The sequence below is a fragment of the Larimichthys crocea genome, chromosome XVI (genome assembly GCF_000972845.2).
Source record: "Larimichthys crocea isolate SSNF chromosome XVI, L_crocea_2.0, whole genome shotgun sequence".
Taxonomy (NCBI): Eukaryota; Metazoa; Chordata; class Actinopteri; family Sciaenidae; genus Larimichthys; species Larimichthys crocea.
The window spans coordinates 12,758,335-12,782,451 of NC_040026.1; the positions used below are offsets into that span (position 1 = coordinate 12,758,335).

The window sequence follows — 24,117 nt, forward strand, 5'->3', positions numbered from 1 at the left end:
TATCACAATTCAACTTTCCAAGTTGATTATTTACATTAAGACAATTATATTTTGCATTACAAGTTTTTCAAAAAAAAAAAATCCTCATTTGTATATTTAAAAAAGGTTTAAATATACAAATGAGGAATTATCTCATTGTGAACAAATGCACTGAATTAGAATACGTTTCCAGAACACAAATCTGGACATGCTCATTTTGTTGACATGTTGAGGTCAAAGGTTTTGGATATCTCTGTTTTATGACTCCAAAGAACTCTCAGCAGCCACAAAATGTTTTTTGGGAATAAAACGTTATATAAATCAGGCTATGAATGATCTCTGAGGAAACCCCTCTGTAACATCATTCACAATATATTGGAATCAAACTGGTAGGTTTGGTTTATGTACAGTACGTGTGACTGGAGTAGAGATTTCTATCTATGTATGAGAAAAAAACAGCTTTTAAAGATATGTGTTGTGTAACACTTTTGATTTGAAGTGAACAGGTTAAACTAATAGACGTCACCATGAAACCTCCTCAGCTCATTACTTATAGTAAGACAATCATTTTTTGTATTACAAGTTTCATGAAATTTTATGTTTAAATATACAAATAAGGCATATCTAATGTGAAGTTATGGTAAAATTTACAGACGCAAACAGGCCAAGTCTTGTAGACCAAACACCTAAATGTGTATTTTGGGCGTTTTCTTTCCACTACTCAGAGAGAAGACATGTTATGGAAGCAAAATAGCCCAAAATCTAAAAATTTAGTTGTTTTTTTCCCCCTGTAGTGTCTCGCCCTGTTACATAAACTTTAAAGATGCTATGATTTTAATTTGATGATGATCACCATATGGTTCACCGTATTCGCCCAACGGTGCAATTTTGCTGTCTTTAAGTCTGCCATTTTAATTTCTGCAGAGGTTTGGACTTTTTTCTGACCACATCTTGAATGTGTTCTGAATTTATTCTGACAACACTATTGCTCATTTTCCCATGTTAAATTAGAGCTACAGTGTAATACTGGCAAATAGTAGATTCTTAATAAAAATCAGATATCGGCCAGCCAACACCATTCATTAGCATTGTGATGAAGGGGTAGATAAGACTTCTCAGACTGTAGTCAGTCTGTAAACTGAAAATGAAAGCTGTCTGACTTTGACTTAAGTACTTAGATAAGGAGGTTTAGGAGATTTTCCATCCTGATCGGAATCAAATTTTATATATATATATTATATATATATAATCTAATATATTATATTAATCATATATATATATCTTATATTCCTGTTAAATCACACTACTATATATATATTCTTTTAAATAACACTAAAATAACCCCTGTGATGAACTGGTGACTTGTCTAGGGTGTAGCTTGCCTCTCACCCATACTTGCTGGGATTGGCTCCAGCTCCCGTGACCCTGATAAGGATACATGGTCATGGAAAATGGATGGAAGGATGGAAAACTTAAAAAAAAAAAAAAAAAAAGTTGGATATTAGCAACTTCAGTACACAACTATCCACTTCTTGCCTTAGCATTCTTATTTTAACCCTACTAATGACCCCATTCTGGGATGCTTTGGGATTTCATGATCACTTGGGAACATTTGCACAACATTCGGAAGGAAAAACAACAACATCTATTTATTGAAATTTATCAGCTTAATTAATACCCCTATGGAAAACAACCACAGCGTTCTGTTTTGTGTTCTACAGGCTTGCCTAATCTTCAGCGTTCAGCTCGAATCACATGGCTAAAATGTTTAATGTTTGGCCGTTGTGCAAAAAAGCAAGCTTAGCAAGAGTACGTACAATCAGAAAGCTGGATTGTGAATATTAAGATTCCCATGACTGTTGAAAGGAAATATTGCAGCTCTTCTCGTTCGTGACGTGAGCAGCGCCGCGGTCTGGGAACCATGACGCAAACGTATACAGTCTGCAACTTAAACCCCCCCGACGACTCTGTGCACCATCGCGACGCATTTTCCTCCACTTCATCTCTGAGAATTAGACGGGGAATTATTTGGAACTCGGCGCGAGTGCTGATGAGTTTACATGCGAGCAGACATGTTTACTTCAACATAATTTCCCTCGTTGTCTAAATCCTTGTGTTGTTGGCAAACCGCTCGGGCAAATTAGCTTTGACGGATCTAGGAACACTGCCTTTCTGCATTTCTGTGTGCGTCTTCTAAACAGAGACAGTGTGTGTGAAAGAGAGAGAGAGACAGAGAGAGAGAGAGGACCAAACACTGAGAGGTACTGAGAGCGCTGGGCTTTAAACCCAGGATGTCCATCATGGTTGGACTGAATATAGAAGTGGTCACTCCTGACAGCTCTACAATCTTAGATTTTCCAGTCTATTTGAGATGAAGAGGGATCACAGGGGGTGTTAACCTGCTCGGTAGCTAATGGTGGCAAAAAAAAACAGAGTTATCGGCACTGAAAGACTCATCCATCTTCTCGCCACTCCAGCGGCGAAAAGCAAACACTCGGAACAAGACGCCCATACAGCATCAGGCTCTCACACTCTTGGCCAAACACACCTAACAGAGATAACAAGACGCTTAAGAGGCTGCAGGGCTGGGAGTTACCCACAGAGCTGAAATGTAAATAAATCCTGCTTGTTAAGTAAAAATAGCTGCGAGCAGAGATTCACTAGCCATATTTGGTAATATTAGGTGCCAGTTTTATGCTGCAGGTTTATGGAAAAGGATTTCTAAAGATGTGTCACAGTGTACTTCGAGTGATATACAATTGTTTCATCTTAGTATGAGACTCTCTCCTCCTCTAAATCTCTGCAATATTGGGCTCTGTCATGTGAACTGATATTTTGAGCATCTTAGATCAGTGTTTTCCAACATTTTTGGCTTGTGACCCCTTTAATGAGACCCTTTAAAGTGTGGACATGAGAATGATTTGTCTTTTTACCCACAAGGTAATTTTCTTATAAGCCTGATGGGGTGGCAATTTACAAGAGAGGAGCAGAAAAAAAGAGTCAAGAATAATTGTCTTGGACATTATTATTATTATTATTATTATTATAAAGGGTCCTGAAATAAATCTAAGGGGAGGTCCCAACCCTCTGGTTTGGAACTACTTCTTCAGAATGTAAAGTTGATTTCAGTCTATTCACTACTTGTGATACATAACAATTAGTAGAGGAATGTAACTGTATTCACTACTTGTGATACATAACAATTAGTAGAGGAATGTAACTGAGTAAATTAAGTTAATATACTCAAGTACTAAAAAAGTACAATCTTGAAGGACTTTCACATTTTCCCTGTAGAGGTTTCACAGTTAACTAACAGCAGCTACAGTTGACAGCAGTTTATTTAATAACCCAGAGGCACAGGGTCTACTTTTTGGTAGAAGTTACACAATGTTGCTTCAAATATATTCTAAAACACTGAAAAGTAATTCTTTGCATTGAGTTAGAAGACATTATTTGGTCTCCTTGGAATATTATTTATTAATCTGAAATGATGATGTTTATTTTCGATTTTTTATACAAAAAAAATAATAAATCACAGTCTCCTGGTGAACGATGGCGTCAGGAGAGTTAAAAGATCACTCTATAGCTGGCTGAGGTCGTACAGTCCCTCCACACTTCTCCTGCCACAGACAGATCCTCTCATCGAGGAACGTGCCAGTTTTGTTCACGGCGGCTGCCCCGTATCAGGACCCATGGCGACGACTCCGATCCACGATGATCATTTAATTACCGTCTTTCAGCTGAAGGGACCGCTGGGGAGGGTCGCAGACGTCCAGACCAATATTCATGGAGTACTTGAGCAACAAGGTTTAAGAGCTATAACTATAATATATTCCACAAGGGATTTTTCTAATGGTTCCCCTCCTGTGTGTGTGTGGGAGGATTTCGAAGGGTCAACACATTGTATTGTGCTGACCCCTCGGTTGGTGCTTTTGGCAAGAAGCCCGATAAAGCAGGACGTCTCTTACAGGATGTTATACGCGGGCTGTTTAAATGTAGGTTAAACAAAGAGTTCAGAGAGTTTTCTTAAGTTAGACAGAGGAAAATTTAAAAAGTACTTCAACTGAATTTGTGTGCGAGGTTTACCATTGACTGCTTTAAACGTCCTGTAGCTACACCTACAGATCTAAACTGATAGAAAATTACACACAGAGCTATGAAACAAACAGTCCTCCTCAGTGTTCAGCCTCTTGATGGAAAATGAAATGTCTCTGAGCTTTATTCATAAGCTGTAAGCTGATATCATCTGAGGTCAGCCATGTTGCCGGCTGCCATTGTTATTGCTATATTTAGCAGCGGAGCGAGAGGACACACGTGCCACTCATTGAGGGGGCATACAGGGCCTCTGTTTAACTAGCCACAGTCACAACAGGCCAGTGTGCTGCTGCTGCTGCTGCTGCTGCTGCACAGAGGACTCTGTGTCCCCTCATGTTACCGTACAGGACAGCAGGTCACCAGCAGGTACGGCGGTGGACCACAAGGGAAATCCTGCGTATGACTGAGAATACACAAGATTGTTTCTCGCACTTCATCATGTTTGCAAAGGTAGAAGAAGTAAATATAACCCTGATATAGCAGGATTTGGTTGGTACTGTTGATCAGCTGAGGTTAATGACGTTTAGGATCAGACTTTTGGAGCAAGACCTCTGCATCTGTATCCAATGTAGTCCCAGGGTCATTGCCAACCTTCCGCTCTTCAGTAAAAGCTTCCCTGGATGGGAAATGATCATGAAAACTGGCACGCATGGAGTCATTGCTATGGTGTTTTTCTTCTGTGCATCCTAATCCTAAACACTCGCGATGAATCCACAAGACTGGCCTCTTCACTTTGAGAGTATACGCAAACATAGCCTAAAAATCAGTGACTAAATCGAGTATTTTATTTAATATGAGTCCCCCCTGCCTGGATACAGACAACCATACTAATAGCTACATGATTAATATGGTATATTTTCTGTATGGGGAGGTGTTTCCGTGAAAAGCCATGGGGCTTTAAAATGTTACAACCCAGTTTTTAGTAGCTTACACCAATTTTCCAGCCGTGTCTGGAGTCTAAAAACGGTTCTTCAACTCTCGTACGCACCTCTAAAATAGTGATCGTGCCGTAAAAATGTCCCCTTATCTTTCCTGTGCGTGTAAATCCTGGCTTGTCTAATCCGAGCTATATAACCCAAATAGAGAATGGCTGCGGTCAGACAGGAAGGATAAGTGGAGGGGAGGCGGGAGAGAGTTGGAAAACAAGAGGGAGGTGAAATCCCAATCATAGGAAAGAAGAAAATGGAGTAAAAACAGAAAATGAAGTGCATACTTTGCAATTTTATATAAATAGTAAGAAACACGTGCTGCTCTGGCGTTTAGTAATTTGCAAAATGAGTTTAGCATCTTCGGTGTTGAGTTCAAACTCTCTTCACTCCACATTTTAGTCAAATTTGAGGTGAAACCTGATACAGCAGTTCCACAGAGTAAAAATAAAACGAGGAAAAAAACACTTAAAAATGGCGCGTTGTTGCTAACAAGTGTATTTATGCGACATATGGAATATGGGAGTCAGAAAATGAGAACAAAGGTCAGAATAACAGAGGCAGGTACCAAATCACTCATCCTAAGTAGGTAAAAATGGACGGATGAAAGATATATGGACCTCACCTTCCACAGATGATGATGATGTTAGTGTTGACGATGGCGGCGGTGGCGGGCGGTTGTGGCGACGCTGACGTCTCTCTCCCTCGGGTGTCCTTCAGATGCCGGGACAGGAAAAGGTGGACTGGCTTTTCACCAGCGGGTGCAACCCCTGCCAATGACGTCAGAGGTGAGAACATTAGTTTTTAACTCATCGCCTCAGGTGCATTTTCTCCGAACACTGACTCTCCCTCTGACTTCCATTGTGTGTTTTCCACTGGCTTTGCTGTGTGCTCATGTACACGTTACTGTGGTAGATGATGATCTTTGGAATCTCACATGGTTTAACACAATGATATTGTGGTACAGATGTAGAGGTTCAGAAACCGAGGGGGAGAGAAACTCGATTTATTCAACAGTTTAGGTGAAACTTCAACAGAATGATTTTTACAGTGCATCCGTGCCAAAATCTCTCTGTCCACATATTGCCCTGCGTACTCTCTCCTCATATGATGTTGTCATCTATAGGACAACATCACAGTAGATTACAGTAGATTCCTGTTTTTGTTGTTGTTGTTTTTTAAATTGTATACAAAACTATGCAAAATTACGTACTGTTATTGTGAATGTATTATGTATCCTGTATTATGCCATTTTTGTACAGATTTTAATTTAATTTACAATATTATTTATACAGTATGTTTCTGCTTTCTTAAATTACAAATTTATGTAAAATGACAATAATTACCTGTAATTAAATATGTGCTCATTATATAAGTGTTTATTACTATACTGACATTTGAATGTTTTTTTTTTTTGTGTTATAATGTTGTTCATAATATAACAATGGGTAATTTAACAGTTAATATTATTAATGTTACATTTACGTGAACTTTTACATTCTAGCTACAATTACAAAGTACAGATTTAGCAAACTTTTTTCATTACAAACATAATGCATAGTCTTTTTTAAATGACTCCAACTCTGCTAGAGGCGATTGTCTAGTTAACGAGGGTCATCGGTTCGATTCCCAGCTTCCCAGTCCTGTCAAAGTGTCCTCAAGCAAGATATTAACCCCTATTGGCTGATGTCTGTGTGTGAATGTGTGTGTACGGGTGATTGTGGCCTCATGTCTGGTTAACAGTGTCTCTTTGCAGAAATAAGTGCTTTCAGTTTATTTGACTTACGTTTTTGGACTTTAATTCGCTGTAACAAAATGTGCATGAACTCCTGCACTGTCCAACATGGAGGACATTTCTTCTTATAAGTGTTTCGTCTAGCCCTGTGTGTGAAGAAACTATCCTGCAGTCAGTTGTATAACTACCAGGCCTACTCTGCCTGATATTCGCAGCATGTGGTCAGTGGTCGGGGTATCTCTTGATTCAATAGTGACACATTCTTGAACTGATGTAAAACATCCCTTCATGTCATCTGAAGATGTTTGCGAGCAATTACACTTCACCAGATCAATCAGTTGTCTTCCTAGTATTACTTTATACAAGTTACAACTGCTTTGGATTAGACCTAATTTGATTACAAGCCTCCTCAGACAAGAGGGTTTGTTGCTGTTTATCATCATCATCATCATTATTATTATATTATGAAATATGACATTCGCCTATAAAAATGTGAAGCTGTGCAGATGTATTATATTATACAGCATTTTTGATATATATTGAAGGGAGGCAACTGTTTAGACAGTTATTTAGCAACTCAACTGATCACAAAATGAGAGTTATTGATAATCGGTTTATAGAATATTGTCATGAGGTCAGTTGAGGTTAGATCAGGCACAGCTCACTGTCTGCTCGTACATATACACATTTTGCGATTGTCCTCCGTCCCCAGGATTATAAAAGAAGAACACGATGGTGCTACAGGGCTCCTTTTCCATCAACCAACAGCCAGCCAGCATGTGTGTGTGTGTGTGTGTCCAAACCAAGAGGCGACACACACACATTCACACACTGTCTCAGTCTTAATGCAGATGCATACTGGGGACATGAAGCAGAGCCTTTGGTGTGAGTGACTAAGAGAGGGGGGCTGCATGCGATGACATGGTACTGCTCGTGACCCTCAGGGTGAAAAGGCAGACACCCAAAATCTGTTTCCACTGCAGGCTCTACTCCAGAGTTAGTACCAGTTATAAATCCAGGCTGTGTCTCTAAGAAAGGAGAAGGGGGGAAGCTGAGATAAAGAGGAGAGAGGGGGAGCAGGACATTGTACAGATTCACCAAGGCCATGACTCTGTTCTGAGCTAGTTTTTCCTCCAGGTGATTCTGTGCGATGCTTATAGGTGCTTTATTTACAGTATGAGCTCTAGAGGTGGTGTTAACTGCATCTCTGATGGAAACGTTCACTCACTTAGACCAAGCTAACTAATGCTGGCCTTACACCAAACAACTGGTCAAATTATTTCACTTCCACAGACAAATTTCCAATTTTTGGTTTTGCTGGAGTTGCGGCATTGCTCATGAAACCCTCTTTTTTCTCGACATGACGTTAAGATAGAATCAAACATGTTTAATATTACCGGAGGTTTCTAGCCTCGGCTCATGTACACAGTGATGTGAAAAGTGTCAAAAGACCAACGGGAGCGCTCTCTCTAGCACCATCAGGAAGCAGGCTTATTTACTAATGCCTCCTCACTAAAAGGAGGTGCAAAAATGTGAAATTTAAGTGCTCAATGAGTGTAAAAGGAAGGAGGAATCGGTGGAGTGAGTAAGAGTGCCTCTTTCATGTGTTCTCCCATTTGTACCACGATCGAGCGGAGTAGGAGAAGGGAAAAAAAAGTGAACAGAAGTTGCTGCAGCCCTCGAAATGCACACAAGAACAGCTGTGGCCAAAAGCTGCTTTTGTTTCTGCTCCATTGTTCAAAAGTTTTTCTTCTTGTAAATTCCCACCAGGTGCAGTATGGTAAATAATGTCAAAATGAATCTAGTTGAAGTCTTTTACCTGACCCTGCGAAATCGTGAATAGTGATAATTTCTGACACTCTGTCTTCAGATGTGAGTGTCAGCCATTTAAAAAAAGTTTTTTAGTGTATGGTAACTAAGACAATCAAGTAGGTGATTGGTACTTTCATATTCAGTCTTTTGCAAATTGACCAGAATGGTGCCACGGCTATGTCTCCTTTTGTGGAGTTGTTCTTGAGAAAACTTCTTCATTCTGTTAGATGTAACAGTTCCCTTCTCATGACAGTAAGTATAAATTATGAAGGAACTATGATCATAATTCATGTTTTCATCCGACTAATTAATGTAAATTATGGAGCGTCTAATTAAAAAACTGAATGAAAACTGAAAATTAAAAAGGAGAAGGAAAGAAGGAACATTTGTCATTTAAATGATGCTGAATAAGAAACCAGACACGAAGTTTCACACTTAAATTTGAGTCACGTAACAAACATAAATATATCACCGTCAGTGGCAAATACTGCTGGTAATAATACTACACTATATGCTGACTGTCGTCTCTAACTAAATGCCAGTCTAGCTCAGATAAATTTATAAAACTACATGTCTATAAAACAGAAGTTTGTTTGATATGAAAGGAATGCATAATCCAATCACGTCAAACTGCACTGATGTTTAAAACAAAACCACATTTCTGCTTTTGCACTGGAACAGTCTGTTGCAATTGTTTTCCTCTCAATCAGAAAGACTTACTAAAGGTTTTTCCTTGTTTTAGGCAAGAGGCTGTGAAGTGAAGCCAATGCAGAAGGGCCAAAAACTGCAGTACCTCTAACGGCCACTTGAGCCTGGCTACAGAATGAGTCAGTCTCCATAAGCCCCTATGTTCAAATGTCCAACTTCACAGCAGAAATAAACATGTTTACAGCCTGGTACAAAAAACTGCTTTTGTCTCTATAGCTAATTTCACCGTTCATGACAACTGTACTGAGGATGAATTTTTATATAACTCACCTGTTCAAATCATATCAAGGTTTAAAATTGTGCAGAATAAACAGCATGGCTGCTTTGATTGACAGATGGTTTCCATTACAGATGACTTGTTATAGCACCTAGGTTTTTTTTTTTTTTTGCCAATTTGGGGATTAGCCAGGAGGTGGAAGAGGCATGAATACCAAGATGTCTACGAACCAGAACCACAGATTTTAAAAGCCTGTGGGCGATGTCACACATACGCCATCCTTTTTTTTTTATATAGTGTCAGTGGTTTTGGCGTATCACAAGCCATCTTCAAATATGTTCATTATGCACAGTCCATTTCCCTCCGTGCATTTCCTGCAGACACGTCTGTGTGTTTTACACTCGAGCCAACGTATGCTGAAAGAGAAAAAACTCATTTTCAGCTGACCGAGTGCGAGAGTACGTGCTGATGGCCGAAAAGGCAACAAAAGTTCATTTTTTTTCTCCCCAGAGTTTGTCTTGGTGACTTTAAACAACATTAAAATGTTTCAACAAATATGCAGTGAAAAGTAAAACACACACACGCACATTTTGCACAGTCAATTTAGTCCTTTTCTGAACTGAGGTCAAAAGCTAAACGCCGAGCGACAGCTGACAGCTAGTCACCTAACATATTCTGCGCCATTGGCTGCAGTATGTAACCCAGAGTACTTCACACTGTCTGCATCCATTATTGCGGTAGCCTGCTTGAATTTGCAGCAAATAAAAACTTAAAACAACATATAAACATGATAATGATATACAAACATAACTGTTGTCCAAAATTCACTTTCGCACTCTGCTGCCGAGTTTGAGCGCTAACCAGGCGAGACAGGCTAAGCTTTATTTTCATCAACTCTCTATTTTCTCTTTGAGTCATCAGGTTTTGACGTTATTCTTGGAGAGCTGCTATGATGCAAGTATCTTGTACGCTCCAGATAAAACAAAGACTCTGGCCCCGCTCTCTCTCCCTGCTCCCTGCCCTCGCTGTCTGAAACTGGACTCTGTCCATCCCCGATTGTATCATGTTCGGCCTGTCCTCTCCCTCTCCTCTCCTTCGTTTCTTGGCACACGGTTGACCGCATGAGGTCCTGGCCTGGGAGGCCTCAGGTTGTAGTAATGACAATGTTTTCACTAAACTGCCCTCTCAAGGCAGACGCAGCCCATATCAGGTTTCATACCATGGTCCATTAGGCCGGTGACTCATCAGTGCTACCCTGACTGTTTAGTTTTTCTCCTCTGTTCATAGCTACAACATCTGGGGAACCTGTGGCCAAAGGACAAGAGGACAAAAGTAACCACCCCTTGAGTGCGTGGACACTAGTGAGCAGAGATCATAGTGGGTCTATCAGCCACATAGTCGCTACAGATTTGTTTTAAGGTGTTATCAGTATGAGTCAGTTTAGCCAATAGACTGTTCATCCCAAATTACTAACTGTTACTACGCCCTTTCTCACGCTACACATCTGCAGTTTGGATGATCCAGCTGTATTTTGTCAACTATTTGTCACTCACTGATTTTATCAGCTGGAGCTCGCTAGTTTCCACTGCCATGTTGGTCCTCTGCCGGCTCCTGGCTAATCCAAATATCAGCAAACACGTGGATTATCAATGGATCTAAGACGGGCCGATGACACGTGGGTGCTCAAACAAGCCAAATGTAATGGTACCCACCTGTACAGCAAAGCAGCCACACTGTTAATTATGCAAACGTGTAATATCATTTGAACAGGTGAGTTATGTAGAAATTCATGCTCAAAAATTAGCTATAGAGACCAAAACAGTTTTTTGTACCAGGCTGTAAACATGTTTATTTCTGCTGTGAAGGTGGACATTTTACCATGGGGGCTTATTTAGATTGACTTGTTCTGTAGCCAGCCTCTAGTGGACGTTTGAGGAACTGCAGTTTTTGACACATTGGCTTCACTGCACAGCCATGGAGGATGCCACTTGTGCCGTTAAACTCAAATATATTCACATTCCGCAGTAGACGTTCCAATTTTCTAACAGAATCCGTTGAAAACCTGACTTACTTAGCTCACATAAGCATGTGAGATAGATAAGCATGTGATAAATCTAAATCTTGACAGAAAGTCAAGCTTCAGATTTAAACACTAAAGTTTTAGTATTGATAAACTATGGGGACTTAACAAAAGGCCAATTACATTAACAAATTCATACAAATCTGTATCGACACATGCTGTACAAATGACTCCACTCTGCGCAACATGAACCAATGAGCAGAGAACTATTTAGCAATATCCAGAGACAACATAAAAATATCTTTACATTATCTCACCCTTGCTTTTCTGCTCAGTGTGACAGAAGGCAAGGTCGACCCAAAACACTCGGCGATAAATCCCGATCAAAAGACAACGTGAGGCAGTGGGAGTATAACTCAAACTCGGTGGGATCACACATGCGGTGATCTTCTATAACTCAGGCAGGGCTGCTGCTCTATGTTGCCAGTAACTGTCACAGTGGCTTAAAATTTTGGCTGGAGTGGTCCAATGAGCAGCTCCGAGCAGGAACATCCTGGGGAGAACAAAGAATATGAGCTGTGACCTAATGGGCAGAGAGTCAAGCCTAAGTTGCTAGTTTGAGTCCATGCTGGAAAATATTTTTTTTTAGGTAAAGTGAAAGTGACATACTATGACCGAGCATCCCTAAACTGGATAAATGAAGGCTGACAAAATGGACAAAGCAAATCTGTTATCGATTACGACTTCAAATGGTTTTCTACTGAATAACAGAATTAAGGATCAAGTCAAATATGTTTTTGCAGCTTAGTGATGCAAATGATCTCATAGCTTCTCTTGTCAGCAAGGAGATGAACTATCAACAAACAACCACACCAATACAGCATCACTGTAGGCCAGTGCACAAGCTGGCAAATTAAATTGGGACTGATGTAAGTACAGTGGGCTGTAGTTTCTATGTCTGCTGTGCCGTCAGTAAATGAACAGTTCGATGTAACTTACAACTTTTGGCTTTGCATGGAACAATAAGAAATAACTCATGTGGTGTCCTCATGCTCCAAACTCCTTAAGTATAATATGCAACAATAATTACAAAGAACTGAACTTTAACATCTTTCTGATGTAGACAATGTCGAAAGATATAACAGTAGCATTAGCTTTTTTGCCAGAATGAAGTCTAATAGAAGTAAAGGCAAGAGAAGATAGTATACAGTGGTGTATATTAGGACTTGGCATTGTATTGATGCAGTTAAGGCATACAACAAGTTAGCTACTTTAGCCATAGCTAAATTGTAGCTATAGCTGACTGTCCAACAACAAACTAGCAATAACAATATTGTTTTTTTTCTTAAAGTAGCTACATTAGGATTAGCTTAGCTGACTCTGCAACACACTAACAAAAACAATATAGGTTCTTCTTATGGCCAAATTAAGAGATAGCTACTTTAGCCATAGCTTAGCTGATTATGCAACAACAATCTAGGAATAACTGTATAAGCTGTAAGTTAGCTACTTTAGCCATAGTTGACTGTCCAACAACAATATAGGCTTTTAATAATGGTGTGTATAGGTTTTATCATTAATACAATGACAATGAATTGAATGTCAACTGCTACATACTTACATGTACTGTATATATATTTTCATTTCAACCTTGGTTTGTGTCTTATTAGCTGAACTGAACCAACCATTTGGCTCAAACCAATGACCTTACTTCTTCCCTCAGAGAAGCTCGGCCTTCGGAAAAATATTTGTATAAATTCATCTTTCAATCCGCAATTTCTTTCCCCCAAATAATTCTTCTGGGGGGACTGAGCCAAAGTACAGCGGTGTCTCAGTAAGCATTGCAATAAAAAAGTGATGGTTACAGCTGCATTGCACATCTCTCAAGGCCTACCGTACACCTATCCAAACAGTATCAGTGGATCCAGTTCAAGTTCACAGGATGACCTCAGCTGTTCCTTTCCAAATCAAGCTTATTGACATCAGAGCCAGAACCGAATCAAAGAGGATCGGAGGAACATGAGGTCGAGAACAGCAGGGGTGAAGATCCAGTCCTAATGTTTTCAAGATCTCAGGAAATGACACAGAAAATATAAATGTGCACAGTTGCATTGATATATTAGGATGATATCAGCATTTTATTAAACCATAAGTCAGTCGGTGAGTCAGTGTCACAGTGACTTAAAAAAAAAAAAAGTTGTCTTGTCTTGTGATGATATTTTATTTTCTTTGGCCATTTTCTTTCAAAATTTATTTGCTAACCCAGGTAATCGTTTGGCCACCCATGCTAATGAAAACACTGGAAGATGCCTTGGATCCAAACTGTATGAACAACATGTCATGTGATTCTCTGACTTTATCCCCCACGTAGCAAACCCTAAATCATAAAAAAAGGGGTAAGCAACTTTGTGTACAAGAAGCATTTGCCACCACCTGCTTAACATATACAACCGTAACGCACAGTACACTGGCCACAGCTGTGGAATGACGAAGAACAGGAGGGACACATGCTCGAAAACTCTGATGCATGCACACACACACACACACACACAGGCACAGAGGGGAGCGAGTTATTGATGGTTATGGTAGCAAATATGTCAACGCTTGGCGAATGAATGGAGCTCATCATCATCAACTTAACCTCTCTGATTCAGGCCATGTTTCCTGCGCCAATGAGCCGGATCGGCAGGCAAAAGGAGATAAAAGAAGACGGGAGGAGAGGAGGTCTTCTCATTAAAGTGTGTTTAACCTTGGAGACAATATCAATCAAAGGACGGTTTCAGTTTTTTTCCCATGCAAAGACCTCACAAAGTGTGTGATCTTGTTTCTCAGCTGCAGACAATACGATGTATGCGTATGACGTGTGGCAGGTTATACGTTTGATTTTGGGGCTTGCGATTCGTGCTGCAGACCTCTGCGCCATGAAGAGGACAAGTCATAAAAAGTCTCAGCCACCTCATTTCAGATTTCCTCTGTTTCTGTTTATTGCCAGCACGGTATCCCATAATGCACAGGAACTGCCGATATATCTCGACTACTTGCGGTTAGCAGGGAACCAGACGTTCTGCCAAAGCAACCCGTCTCTCTCTCTCTCTCTCTCCCTCTCTCGGCTGGTTTGTGTCGGGTTTTCACTTAGACACACACACACACACACACACACACTGAACCAGATACAGTCGGAGAACATGTAACTATGCCAATTAGTCCTTGGCAGTGTTATGTGCGCGACTGTAGAGAAGAAAAAGAAAAAAAAAGCCGGCACAACAACGGGAGGAAGAATATTATGACCCTGTGTAATAAAACTAAGTGGGGGAGCTGCTGCGGTCAGCACACGTGCACGTCCAGACACCCCAGAGAGGTGTTATGGTGAAAAATGTTTCTCAGCATTTCTGCTTCACCCATCAGGATCAAGTTAAGTCAATTCAGAAACTGTGAATGATTGACAGCATCTAGAAATGATCTTTTTATTTTTTTTCCCCTGATATCATTTTCACAAAATCACCAAAATCCCGAAACGAAAACGCTTCACGAAGGGCTCGTCTGTGACAGCTTCCTGATGCTTAGTCACCGGCGTGACCTTATAAACCATCTGCTGACACCCTGGCACAATTTTTTTTTTTTAGCTTTTCTGTTTTATTATGTTTTCAAAGCAGTAAATGGACCTTTGGGATGTCTGACAGGGAGTGAATTGGGGTGGAGGTGTGGACCCAGAGAGCTGACGGTGAAGTCCTATTGACAGTTATCATGGTAACATGTAAACAAGCAGAGTGAATGGAGAACATAGACACCAGGGTCAGCCCGTGAGTCTGTCTGCACCCTCAAAGGGTGCCTTGTTTCCCTAGAAAAAGTAAAAAAGCCACATTGTATCTGGGTGATTGTGTGCATGGTCTGTCCTCTGGATGATCACTTGCAACAACAATCCATGCAAGCGTGCTAAAAGTGTACACATTAAGTAAGTGAACTTTGTTTACTGTGACAGAAACAGAAAGGGTTCAGAATAGCAACTGGCTCAGAGGTGCACTTCCCCTCGAAAAAATGTCTTCACTAAACCTCACAAGGGGGGGGGAGAAAAAAGACACAGTGAGAAAATAAATAAAACTGAGCAATAAAACTAAATTCAGCATCTCTAAAACATCTGTGTGGGCCAACTGAGAGGGACATAAACCGGAAAGCGAACACATGTCTCCGTTTCCAGGTGCATCTGTTGTTTAGACACCACCACCCACGCTAAACAGCTCACTGTTTTAACCGGTCCTGTCCTGCCTCACATGGAGAAAATAACCGCAAATATCAGGCCTTTGTGGGAAGAGGTCTCCACACTGTGTGGTGTGAATAAAACATTAACATTAACACTATCTGAAACCAAAGAGAGGTGATAATAAAATAATAATAATCTTCTATTCGAACATTGGAGCATTATATGTTGTAGTCGTGCTGTGTTCTATATAAACAGAGGCATGAGCAGCGATAGCCATCATGGATGAACACAAAAGAAGAAAATTCCAAAAGCTACTCTTACCAACTGTTCACACCTACACACTCACACTCAAGACTGGAAAAACACAGGGTGCCGGTAATTTTGAATTGAACTTTATACAGTCGCCAAAACACTCAGGAGCTGATGGAGCTGAGACTTCAACTTGACCTTTAAAGTCTAAAATCCACAGTGCTGTTCTGGTCCGTACTCCACGTGGCTTCAAACTGAACCAGCGTTTTGTTTTACCTGCCAGACTTTGTTAACTTGTGTGCTTCAACCATGAGTAAGTACAGCTACATAGTTAAAGGTCCAGTGTGAAGGATTTAGTGCCGCCTAGTGGTGGAGTTGCATATTGCAACCAAATGAATACTCTCCGACGTCTCACCTCTTCTTCCAAGCATGCAAGGTTGCGGGTCACTAATGTATTATACAGTTTTGATATCATATAAATATTCTGCAAAGATTGGATGATGTTTTTGGTGACGTACTATTAAAATGGTCCATCACATGTAGGATTACATGATAGTACAGTCGTCCCTTGCTATATCGCGGTTCACTTTTCGCGGACTCGCTGTTTCGTGTTTTTTTTTTACAGCGTACTGTACAGTATGAACGCGCATTGTGTTCTGTGTCCTAAATTGGCTAAGGGAGAACCGCACATGTGTTCAGCGTCCTGTTTAAGGGAGTACTGTAAAAATGCGTGTAAAAATGTGTATAAAAGTGTGTGGTTAGGGGTTTTACGGCCTTAAAACATGTATAATAATTGTAAAACTTACTTCGCGGATTTCGTTTTTTGCGGGTTATTTTTAGAACGTATCCCCCGCGATAAATGAGGGACCACTGTACCACAAATAAAGACATTCATGTTCCATGTTGTTACAAACCACACATAGTGTATGTGGCTCCAGAACCAAAGAAAGAAGCATGTTTTATATACTGACAGTATAAATATGAACCCATAGGTTTCTCAAGAGCTGTTTTGAAGCTCAAAATCTGTCTCTGGCCGCGAAGACGTGGATCATCTATGAACCTAAGGTGGGCTGAATGATGCATGGGGTGCTCAAACAAGCCGACTGCAAACGCACCCACTTGTCAGTCAAAGAGGCCACACTGTTAATTATGCATAACTTATTACCATCTTGAGATAGTTAAGAATAACATAACATAACATTCTTAACATGGTTTGATCAGGTGAGTGATATTAGAAAAATCTGCCTCAGTACAGTTGTCATGAACGCTGAAATTAGTTATAGCGACTGAAACTGTTTTTTGTACCAGGCTGTAAACATGTTTATTTCTGCTGTGAAGTTGGACATTTTAACGTGGGGACTTATGGAGATTGGCTCATTTCGTAGCCAGCCTCTAGTGGCCATTCGATCAACTGCAGTTTTTGGATCTTTAGTTTTTTTTATTGATTAAAGGGCAGGACGATTTGTTTAAAACAAAACATTTTATATTATGTGAACTCATGACAGATGAAGCCGATTCTGTCCAATAGTATTCTGTGTCCAGATTTGGTTGTAGGCTGAATTAAATTGGCAAAATTTGCAGCACCAAACCATGTTTGGATAATTCCAGGTATGTGAGTTATATGATCAACTCTGAGCACTCGCAAAATATCACTAAATCCTATTCAAATACTCTCACCGAGGCATGCAACTGGAACGCAGCTCTCCACATGGGGGACAGCTCGGTATTTCTTTGGCCGGTACATGTAACGACGATCCAAGTCTAACGTGAGCATTGTCTGCACGTTGTTATTCTACACGAGCTGCACGTCGGGATGTGGAGCGGTGCGAGCCGCCCGAGTCCGGCCTTCCCTGAGCTTCATCAATCACGCCGGCGACAGTGAATGGCAGAATAATATTGTTGCTGCTGGTTGATTGGGAAGTCCCCCCCCTGTGACTGTGTGTATATGTGAGACAGAGAAGGAGCATGAATGTGTGTATTTGTATGTTAATATGCGCCTTCATGACTGCGCATGAGTCGCTGTCACGTGTGCATGAGAGTGCCCGTATCGTCTCATCGGGTATTCGTGGGTACGTGCAGCTGATCTGCGATGTGTGCTCTCACACACACGTGCACACACACACACACACACACACGCACACAGTAGGTGTACTTTAACTCCTTGGCGCCTGGGTCTTCCTGTAGTTCTGGAGCTGGGCTGCTGCAGTGCTGGACAGGCTCTTCCCGTTAAGGGCCCTGTGGTTACGGAGGGACCATGTGCCCATTCACCACTGTTTGTTTTCTATGTCATTATGAGTCCAGCACGCCTTCACTGACCGGCCCCATCGAAATAGTCTCCTTTGTTAGACACGCTCTCTACCCCCGTCATGGAATCACATAAAGACATTTGGCTAGATACACTTAGGTGTGCTTAAAGGTGTATGTCCAAATCGCACACACACACACTTTCAGCTCCTCGAATCTACATGCACGCACATCTACACACACAAACATGCACACACACAGCTTTCCATTCAGCCCTCTTCTCATAATGTTTCTTTACTTAACATTTAAAGTTCCTGAAATAGGAATGTTGCTGAATCAAACCTGTTTCTTTCTCCAAGGGAGCGGCTCACTGAAACTCCGATACCGCTTTGGTCCCGCGGTGCATTCTGGGTTATTTTGTTTTGGCAGCCACGCGTCGTCTCCGTGTGCACAGCAAGTCATTAGAAAAATGATTTGATTTGATTATGATGTGGCGGCACGCAGGACTCAAAAGACAGGACATATTTTGTCTATTTTACGCCCCTGGCAGCATCTTCGCGCCACTTCTTTTCCCTGCAGAGAAATTGGAGTGTTGTTTTTGAACGAAAAAAAACATTTCAAAGCCAGTAGGTAAATCTGGGCAAATGTTGTGCTCAGGATATGAGATGGGGAACGAGGGATAGACACTGGTAATTACACAGATCCTGACAAATAGCAGGTAGGCGGAGGGGCACTTGGGTTTGGGTTTGCAGGTGGAAATAGGCCATAATATCCTCTAAATCTGCAAATGGAAAAAGAATATACTCTCACTAACCTGTCCTCTGTGGTCTAGACAGACCAACATATGCATACTCCAGGGTGAAACTAAAGAGCGTAAATAAAGAGGAGCTGAGTAGAATGTGTAAGAAAGCATTTTATGGAAAGGTTAGAAATGGTGGGCAGAATATTTTAGGAGATATGTGGGTGCAAGAATCCTGTTTCTTTCTCTTTTTGTTTACTTTTCCATAAAGCACTGGCTGTTTTGAGACATACTTTACATTATGCATTATTAACGCTATGCTACGACACCTGGGACTTTATTTACATATATATTATTGTTATTCATATACATCAGAATTGAATACATTCTGTTCCCACCCACAAACCACAAGCTTGTACTGTTGACCCCATGTATCTGCATATACTATTGAGAAAATCGTGAAATATATTGTATTTAGCAAATGACACACAGTATGGAAGTTCAGCAGCTTTACTTCGAATTTTACATTGTTACATATTACACTGGATTTTGCTTTATGACACCAGAAGGAAGAGGGCGCTGTTCTTCCAGAGTAAATACAGCTTCTAAAAACTTCTTGGTTGCAGTGAACAACTGAAAGACTAATAAAAATAAGTCCCAGTCTTATGTTCATCAGGACAGAAGTTCCTAGGTGGTGCTAGCAGGTTCTGTCCTTGATGCTATGGGACCGATCAAACAGAGATACAGGCATGGCCACTTCAAAAACTCGTTGGCAAAGTGCGGCTGCATGCGCAACTGGTGGATCAGATATGATTAACTGAATGAACCCAATGGGTTCATCCCATGACATACTGAAAAAAACAGAAACATGGTGAATACCACCGTCTTTTCCATGAGTTGTGTTTGATTGGCTGCTTTGGGCCAATCAAAGTTTGACATTGACCTCATGCTGAAAAACTGAGAATTTGTTTTAGTGTGTGAAACAGCCCGGGATGAAAGTCAACACCTCCAAGTGTGAGGCCATGGTTCTCTGCCAGAAAATGGTGCTCCACCCAGGTTGGAAGTGAGTTGCTGTCTCAAGCTGAAGGATGGAGCACAAGATGGATTGGTGGATTGGTCGAGCGTTAACAGTAATGCAAACATTGTACCAGAGCGTTATGGGGAAGATGGAGCTTAGCCGGAAGGCAAAGCTCTCAATTCCAACATTCCAACCGTCACCTATGGTCATGAGCTTTGGGTGACCAAAAGAATAAGATTGCGGATACAAGTGGCTGAAATGAGTTTCCTCCACATGGTAGCTGGGGTCAGTGTTAGAGATAGGGTGAGGAGCTCGGATGACCGGAGGGAACTCAGAGGCGAGCCACTGCTTCTTCCCATCGAACGGAGGTAGCTGAGGTGGTTTAGGCATCTGATTAGGACGCCTCCCTTTGGAGGTGTTCCGGACAGGTCCAACTGGCATGAGATCCCAGGGCAGACCCAGTGCTCGCTGGAAGGACTATATAGCTCATTTGGTGCGCAAACGCCTAGAGATACCCCAGGAGGAGTTGAAATGTGTTGCTGGTAAGAGAGACGTCTAGAACGTCCTGCTTTATGTTTTAAATTCATAAAGATACAGAGACTTGACATGAGTTCCTGGTAAGTTTCTAGATCTGTTAGAGTCTGAGCGGTCAGACGAACATGACTGAGTACACACAGCTGATGTCTACAATAGGCTGTGTGTGGACATGTAAACTCAACCTGTTGATGAGAACGAGTCTATAAGAAAATCGATGTGAAAAAATGCATGTGTGTGTACTGGAACCCACACACAAACACACACTTTGGGGAGTAGCCTTTTTCCTGCAACAACCACAGGCGCCCTGACCTGTCTGCCTTGTCACCGTTTGCTGATGTCATCCGGAAGGTTCCAGCTCAGTAGCTGCCACACAGCGGCATGACTGGACGGAGAGAGAGGGCAGGTGCTCCACATCACAGTCGCTCCCCGAGCAGGCACGCACACACACTTAAGTAAACATAAACACGCATTACACTGGCGGAGCAGACGGCGAGGCAGCGACGGCGCTGTGGTCGGCACGCACGCTGTGGACGTGCAGGATGCAGAAATATGAATAAACATGCTGTACATGAGACACACACATACCCATGCATACACACTGTTTCAACCACAAGGGTGCCCACGTATCAAACCCCACCCCAGGACAGCCTCATTGTCCCTGGCAGCATTCACTGTTTCAAAGTAATGTTTTCCCCCAAAAAAACATCAACTCGATATCCACCAATTACAAAAGCCACATAATTGTAATAATCACAGACTCGGGGGATAAATCAAGAGATCTGCAAATTAAAAACCCAAAAGACTCCATCTCAATGACAAGAATGAACCGCACTTTCTATGAGAAATCAATTAAAACTCAATCAGCAGCAAAGAAACACTAAAGAGCCGCTGGCTTTTATACGTCACGGAGAAGCCATAAGCTCACCACAGAATGAGGGACTCCAGCTTGTGGTTCCTGTAGTGTATATTGGTTGGCTTGAGTGTGTGTCACTAGTGTCACTTTGATTCGCCTCTCTTCAATAATCTCTTCATGTTTTTTCCATAAAGATCAGCACATCAGCTCGACATATAAATATACAAGACGGCGGGAGGTTAGCTCTCAAATAGTTTCAGAGAGATGCACTTGTTTTGTTTTTTTTGATGACTAAAGATGGAAATATTGTGGAAGTCGAGTGGTTTTGAGGAATTGTTTTATTCCACAATTACATTAATTTAATGACGATCAAAGCTGGTTAAGGGACATTTGATCAATTGATCCCAGTTTTTGAAACAAAAGCAAAGAGATGCAGCAGCAGACCAATATAATGAAGTTAAAGTAAGTAGCACTTTCAAAACAGTTGTATCAGTACATCAAAATGAGGAGTTTGATGCTTGTTCACTTTATTTTCCTGAGTAAGATGACACGATTTAAACAGCTCTCTCTCCTGTGAGGGGGGGACTGCTAGCCTGGCTCTGTCCAAACATAAAAAAAACCACCCACCATCACCTCACTTATTATTACAGACTGACTGACTACTTCTTGGTCGTGGCCTTTGTCCCCTTTGGTTGCCTAGTAACCTCATGGCGATGGAAAAAACTACTCACCCTGGCCAAGAAATAGTCTGGCACATAACGTCCTGTAAAACCAGAAACTATTGTTTTTGTTCAGATTAAACAAACCAGATATAAAGTGTTAATTAGTGAACTTTTGAGGTGCTGGGAGGCAGATTATGTCACCTTCACACACAGCCAGGCGAACCGGCTGCTGGTGGTACCTTCATGTACATCCCACAAACACTTATCTAAGTCTTGGCAAGAAAGTGAACACAAGTAGTTCCCAAAATGTAGAACTATTGCTCTAAGAATACAGACACGATACAAATCACTGGAGCATCGGGATTGATGCATGTAGAGGATGTCAATGAATCCCTGAAATAAGAGGTAAGACGGGAAAAAGGAAAAACAGGGATGACATGGAAGTGTCAGAGCGAGTGTGAGTGATGGATTTATATGCATAATATCCATAAATATGATCCACATGTGTATTGACATATTTATTTAGTTTAGATACTGTACATTGTAGAAATCTTAAATCAAGATTACCTTACAAATACTGGGTATAAATATAAACTTGATCAACTTTCTTTAATAATCAATTCAAATGAATCAATCTAAATAAAAGCCCTATCATCGACATCCACATGTGCGTGTGTTCTGCTCATGTATGTTGCAGTCCTGTTAACCAATGTGGGCACGAGTGACGAAACACTTGACCCCGTTCCTGCAACAATAGCGGCATGGCAGCTGCTCTGTCTCACACACACACACACACACACACACTCACACTCCCTTCTGGATGCAATTATAAATGTTTAGGGAGAAAATAAAAAACAAATTATGAACACTTGATGGTGGCTAATTTCTTCACCAGAGAAATATTTTCTTTAAAAAAAATCACGCGGCCTCTTCTTTGTTTGGTTTGCTGCGGCACTATTTACCCAAAAGAGTTTGGTAATAATTTGATTATTCCATGAGGGTATGCAAAATATAATTACTGTCATATCACATTTCCATATAATGTGACAGTATGGATGCTGAGTTTTGACTGTGCGGTGTAGTTTGCTCTGTTTGGTGCTCAGTGCAATGCACATTTCGCGTAGAAACATATGATCCATGCATCCACGCTCTATTACTCTCCTCTGTTAGTCAGTTCGGATCTAAACGAACTATACGACATGTTAACAAGCTCTGAATGTTAATTTATGATGCCGTTGTATAATTAGGGTTAAAGATTTTAACAGCTTTGCAAAGCTGATATGTCAAACCTTTACTGCTCTATATCTCAGCACCGCACACTCACATTTTATTACCCAGTTAGCATGCTGTAATTGGGCACGTATGACTGTAAGTCCTCATATGGTCAATGTCTAGATTTTAATGCTTAAAATTAACAGCTTGTGCCATAATGTCCAATTAGTTTTTCCCCTTATACTTTCAGAGTTTCTTTGAAAAATCCACGTTTGAAAAATCCAACATCATATGTGCCAGTTTCATAGGTGTGCTGTACTGTATTTATGTTCACATATCATTTATATCCCTTAATATAATGCATAATACTACTACTATTTCTTCATTCTGTACCTTCATCCGCTGTTTTAATATTTCTACATATACTTTGCTACAATTTGAACATCTGGTAAGAGACTAAGCAACTAATGTTAATGTCTTTGGACTGGTTTTAGGATTGATTTTAAGATCCTCCTTTAAGTCAAGTCAAGTCAAGTGGCACCCACCACTGAAAGTATAACCAATGACTAATGACTAATAATAACATATGAGGTTTCTGAAACTCTATTTTGAAGCTCAAAATCTTCCAGCTAATCTAAAAATCAGCGGGCTGAGTTATGCCTGGTTGCTCAAACAAGCCATCTGTAAGGGCACCCACCTGTCAATCAAAGCAAATGCATAACTTTAAGCCTTAATATAATTTGACCAGGTGAGTTACATAAAAATTTACCCTCAGTACAGTTGTCATGAACTGGGAAATTAGCTATAGAGACCAAAACAGTTTTTTGTACCAGGCTGTGAACATGTTTATTTCTGCTGTGAAGACATTTTAACATGGGGACTTACGGAGACTATGACTGTTTGAGAAACTGCA

At 40.9% G+C, this 24,117-nt stretch overlaps 1 long non-coding RNA gene across 1 annotated transcript in view; it reads right to left on the reverse strand.

Annotated features, from left to right (window-relative positions):
• LOC113747896 (uncharacterized) overlaps positions 1-24,117 on the reverse strand; it is a 224,686-nt gene that overhangs the window by 56,489 nt on the left and 144,080 nt on the right. The window contains exon 3 of the long non-coding RNA XR_003463971.1: positions 5,626-5,770. This is a non-coding gene — a long non-coding RNA (uncharacterized LOC113747896). The remainder of the gene's footprint in view (positions 1-5,625; positions 5,771-24,117) is intronic.